At 35.2% G+C, this 5,795-nt stretch overlaps 1 pseudogene; it reads right to left on the bottom strand.

Moving 5' to 3' along the window:
* Positions 1-4,785: 4,785 nt before the first annotated feature.
* On the bottom strand, positions 4,786-5,795 carry LOC148921000 (uncharacterized; annotated as a pseudogene).

Here is a 5,795-nt window from a genome sequence, read left to right as displayed (position 1 = left end):
CCACTCCAAAACAAAAATCCTCACTTTCTCCAACCGCCCCTTTCTTGGAGGCTCTTTCAAAATAAGCTTTCCACAACTGTATGATTTTCACATTTCTTGTGGTCTGCATGCAATCTTCTTAACATACACATGTTTTTTCATGCTACATAATGTATATTCTACATCTTTATCTTTGTTGAAATTTATTCAATACATGTTTGTTTATCCCACCTGATGTTCATGGTATTTGAGGCTGTATACTGAATTTGGCTGCACTTTAAGCTGGCTGCATCAATACTGACCATAGATTAGTTTGTTATGCTTTATATTCTTACAGGCCTAAATATCTACCAAAATTCTTCCGAGATCATCTAAAATGTTTCCATGGAGGATTGCTTGTAATATTTGCTTTGCTATGTTACATCGCCTCTTTAAAAATTAAATTTTAAAAAAAATAATGCCTTACCGAAAAAAAGTATCATCACCTAGAAATGAGCCTTTGCATTTATTTACGCAATTTTGTTTTCTTTTGCATTTTGCTTCATTTGAACCCTTACAATAATCTGACTTAAAAGATAACACATCAAAATTAATATAAATTGTAGTTTTTATTTTTTATTTCTAAACTAACGTTACCCATTTATCTCTCTGTCTCTCTGTATCTCTCTCCCCTTGCTCTCCTCCCTCACTTTGAATCTCCCAATTCCCACTTTTCCCAGGAATCTCTACTACTCAACACTAGTTCAAAACCCAAATCAAAATCCCAAAAATATCAAACTATATACATGAATGCTTTTTTTTCACTTGGAATTTGATTCAACCATTTCATAATTGAATTTGCTGATGATAGCAAGAATCCAGTAATTAAGTTTATGAAATTTCATTAAAATTTTTTTTACTTGGAATTTGATTTAGATATAATTTTATTTGAATTTTGAAAACTTGAGGGGATGTGGGAATTGGGATTTGGGAGACACAAGATACAAAGAAAAGAGGCGAGGTTTAGGAGCTAGGGGTCTCATGGCTTGGGTTATTGTATTTTGGTTGTTTTTACCTTTTCTGTGCTGAGCTATGTTGTCCTAGATCCCATTTGGGATTGTTTTTTTTCGTCAAAAATCTGCTTCACTTTAAAGTTAAGCAGTTTAAAGTGTTTGGATAAAAATAAAATATCCCGATTATTTTAAAAGCAGTGGACCTTTTGACAGTAGCTTTTAAAAGCAGGCTCTGGGTTGCTTTTCAAACCTGTCTTTGGGTTCTAGTTATTTTTCGGGTCACTTTTGTAGTTATGAGGTTATGTACCTAGAATGGATCAGAAACATGGAACCCTAATTTCAATCCAAAAAAATTTGGAGCGAAAATTCCTTCCTAATTCTATTCCAAAATTTCAGAATTTCAATTTGAAAAACTTGGAATTTTCGGAAAATTTCAGAACTTACATATTTCGGAATATTTTTGGAAAAATTTCGGAAAATAGTTGAACATTTTAAATATGTCCAATGATTTAAAAGGTTAAAATTGGCTTAAAATTGAAAAATCATACGAAAAGCTTGAAACAATATTATACGTTAGGGCTAACGACAAAAGACACCCTACAGGTTTGGGGTGGTTCTCAATATGTTATCACTTAGATGTTTTTATCCTTTCTGAAATTACTCGACAATGTCTATTTGGTCATTAAGCCATATCTAGTTCAACATAAGATTAGTCTTATATATATTTAATCTAAGCTTGAAACCCTAATATATTTTGGAATTCGGAAGTTTTTGGAATCTTGTGATACATTCCAAATTCATTTTTTTTTCTTTAGAATTTTCAGATTTTAGAACTTTCAGAGGTCGGAATTGATATGAACTCGCCAAAATCTGAAATTTTTGAACCAAAATTTCCAATCCAACTTGCACCCGTACTTTCTATAAGAGACTGCTATTTGACACCCAAAAAAAAGAGGAGAAATGAAGAGGAGAGGGAGAAGAGCGATGATGGAAGGGAACGACAACGTAACGTCACTATAGAATCATAAAAAAAATAAAAATAAAGACTAAATTTTGTTATGTTGCTAACATGTCATGTGTGAAACCATACATTGGATCATTAGAACGGCCTAGATGAAGCGAAATACGGAAAATACGTGGACTCTAAATGCAAAGGCTCAGGATCCTAACGATATATGTGTCAATGTGTCTCTTTGGTATCCTTTCACTATATATATATATATATATATATTCAAATATTGAATTGTATTCATAATTCAACCAAAAAACTTATTGGCCACAAAAGGCCAATACTAACTAGTTACAAAAAGCCATTACAATTACGAAGAAATATAACATTAAGATGAAGAAAATTTGGTGCACCCCCACCAACGATTATGCATGACCGAAGAAACCTTGGCATAGGCATCCCGACTAAGATTGTAAACCCATAACAATCAAAAAGCTCTCGCAAAAGAGAGGTGAAAAACTCTCACAAAGGAGAGGTGAAAACTACACAGAAAATCGTAAGAGAGTTTATGCGACTTATTCCAAAGATAAAGAAACTAAACCAGCTAGAGTTCAACCCTGTTGTCACAAAGCCAACCTAATATTCACAAGCACCAAATTGTGGGAGCAAATATTTTTGTCTCCAATTATAGCATGTCATGTGGAAAAGAAGAATATCCCTTAAATTAATTAATTGAACCAATTTATTTGACCAATTAATTAATTTGGGATAGTATCTTAATGATAGGACATTATCTTTATTTAATAAGACAATATTATTAATTTAGATATGATCTTAATAAGGAGATATAATCATCATCAAATTAGGAGATTTGGATCCCAATCAAATCCTTAATGGACGCAATCTCTACAATTTGGGAAAAGAATAAACTCCTTCCTAATAAGAGTGTTATTCTTTACGAAACCCTAGCCTCCGAGGCTCTTATAAATAGATGGCTTCATTCATCATTCAAGGTACTTCTAAACCTAGCTCCAAAACCCTGCAAAAATACCCGAGATCTCTCTCCCTTCTCTCTCCAAGCCTGCAGCAACCCCATTGTCATCGCCTACATTGTTCTCCTATCTCCATATTTTCTCCATAGCTCCGGCCACCACACACGGCTCCGGCCGCCAGGTTCTCACCCTAGAGAAATCTCGGTACCCTTTTTTAGCTATTGTTTCACCTAGATTCAATAGAACTAACTTAGGCATTGGAGGGCCTTTGGCCAACACCCCTCGGGTGTGGTCTATTTACTCCAGACTTTTGTACAGGAATCGAGGAGGAGAGAGAAAGAAGGTCAAAGGGCAAATGATCTGCGCGATTATTTGCAAATAGAGTTGATAACCAAAAGAGGATAGATTTGCAAAGATCTGTTATAATTACTCCATATACGAGCTAATGAAAAGAGAGGGAGACAATGCAGGAGGGGGAAGCAAAGAGGATAGGAAGGGGATGAGTTGGAGATGAGAGGAAAAAGAGATGAAGATGGGACAAGAAAAAATGGTAGTCACCACCCCTTTTGGGGTGGCGGGTAGGAGTTTTCTCTCTTAGGTTCTCTTGCTTTTTTTATGAGTGACATCAACTTGAATGGACGAAAAATTGAAGTGTTATCCTCTCACTTAAATGAGATTAGGGGTGTGCATCGGTTTGAAATCAATGTATTTTAGCTAATTTGCATTTGATCCAACGTAAATTGAATTATGAGTTTTCCAATCCAATCCGATCGGATTAGAGGTTTAAATCCAATTGATATTGGATTGAATGATCGATTTTCATATTTAAAAAAGATAATAATAAAATATGAAATATTTATCATCATGTTTAATCTAATCAAACATGTTAATAGATGTAAATGTAAAATATAAATGAAATGGTTTAGAAAATTTTCTTGATTCTATAATATATAAAACATAATATCATCAAATGACTTAAAATAATGTTCATACACTACTACATTTTACGTTTTGCGCGACGAAGAGAATTTTGTCGCGCAAAGTTACCTTTAGTCGCACATAATTTTGCGCGACAGAAAATTCGTCATGCACAGTCCGTCGCGCAAAGAGCGTGAAGAAAGACTTTGCGTGACCAATTTTTTTCATTCGTCGAGTAAAACTGTGCGCGTAGCACCTTCGTTACAGAAAAGGTTTTGGGACGACACAAGTGTTCGACGCACAAACCTTTGCGCGACAAAAGGGTATTCGTTGCGACAACACTGCGCGACGAAAAATCGTTGTCGCACATACATTTTTGGCTCGATGAAAGCCTTCGTCACGCAAGAATAAATTAAGTGTATTTAAAATTTATTTTTTTACGTTTTAAAAAAAAAAAGTGAATTTGCAAGACGAGAAACGTTTCGTCATGCTAAATTAATATATATTATTTAAATTTAATATTACCTTTTTTTTATTTTATAAAAAAATTAATTTGGTTTTTTTGGTAATAAAATGAAATTGCAATAAAAAAAATGAATTGTAAAGAATATATTTATTATATAAAATAAAATAAATGTACACTACAAGATAAATATTTAAAAAATAATTATGAAAATAAAAAACTAATCAAGTAATGTTCCAAAATCTACATGGCCGTCTAGCATATGCGGCTTGGATCTTTGGGGGTCTACAGGGGCCGTGGTCTGGTGGGGATGCTCAAGGTGGACGAGCTCGGAGGTCGGCGCACCAAAATTCGGGATTGGAATGCCGGACCACGCAAGGGACTGCAGAATTACCGACATCTAACCTCAAGCTTTGTCACCCGTGATGTTAAAGCACCACCGACCGCTTGCTCGCGACGATGGTGTGGTCTAGGTTCCTCGCCGGGCATTCCTCATCCTCGACAATATGTTACTGGCCGCCTCCCGAGAGTCCGATCCAACGTCTCCGTCGAGATCTAAAATCCAACATCCTGTGGAGGATCCACAGACTTGATCGGAGTCATAGAATGAAGTTGGGAGGCGGACTCCTGAAGAACCAACTGGCTCCTCTCCACCATCGTCGTCTGTTTAACATAACATAAAATATAAATTAAAACATGCATATAATTGAATGCGTAACATAAGAATTAAAATTAAATAATACTTACATGAAGGGACTCGGCTAACTCATTCCCAGGTCGAACATAAACGTCACCAAAGAAGTCGATCTCTGGGAATTTCGACCCCCCCTAAATTGAACAAGAGAAGAAAAATATTAGTATGAAAAAAATAAATTAATAATAATGACATATTAAAAATTAAATATAAATTATTTTATTATTACCCGCCACCTTGCATCCATCCTATATGAGAAGGGCCTGGAACCGGAATGGTGGAGAAGAGTCTTCTTCTTCCTATTGCCCTTATTCACTTGGGCTTTATTATGTTATTCAAAAAATAAAACGTATTAGTTGAAATATAAAAAATTAAATAATAATGAAATAAACATTAATAAGAAATATGTAATAATTAAACAAAAATTACTAAAAAAAATACCACATAATCGGGAGCCTGAAAATGAGCGCAGAGCCACGCCCAACTATCCTCCCGCCCCTCAAGCTCCTTCGGGCAACGCTCCTGAAGAGCGACTTGCGGATCATCAAACACCTCAAAATGGTGGTGCAAGTCACTCTTCCATTGCTTGTACCTATCATAGAAGAGTCTGTTGACGTATGCCAATGACTCGTAGTCGAGGTCCTCCAAGTTGTAGTTAGTCTGCAAGAAATTAATTACATACATTACGTAATACAAATATATAAAGTTTGAAACAAAAAGAATTAAAATGTAGGATACATACCGACAACTGGCCGTGCACCTCCGTCTTGATCTCGTCAGGCATGACCTTCCAAGACTTCCATTGCAT

This window comes from Prunus mume, linkage group LG1, assembly GCF_029339155.1.
Source record: "Prunus mume cultivar Tortuosa linkage group LG1, ASM2933915v1, whole genome shotgun sequence".
Lineage (NCBI taxonomy): Eukaryota > Viridiplantae > Streptophyta > Magnoliopsida > Rosales > Rosaceae > Prunus > Prunus mume.
The sequence above is the reverse complement of the archived record's forward strand: the minus strand, read 5'-3'. Positions and strand labels throughout refer to the sequence as shown.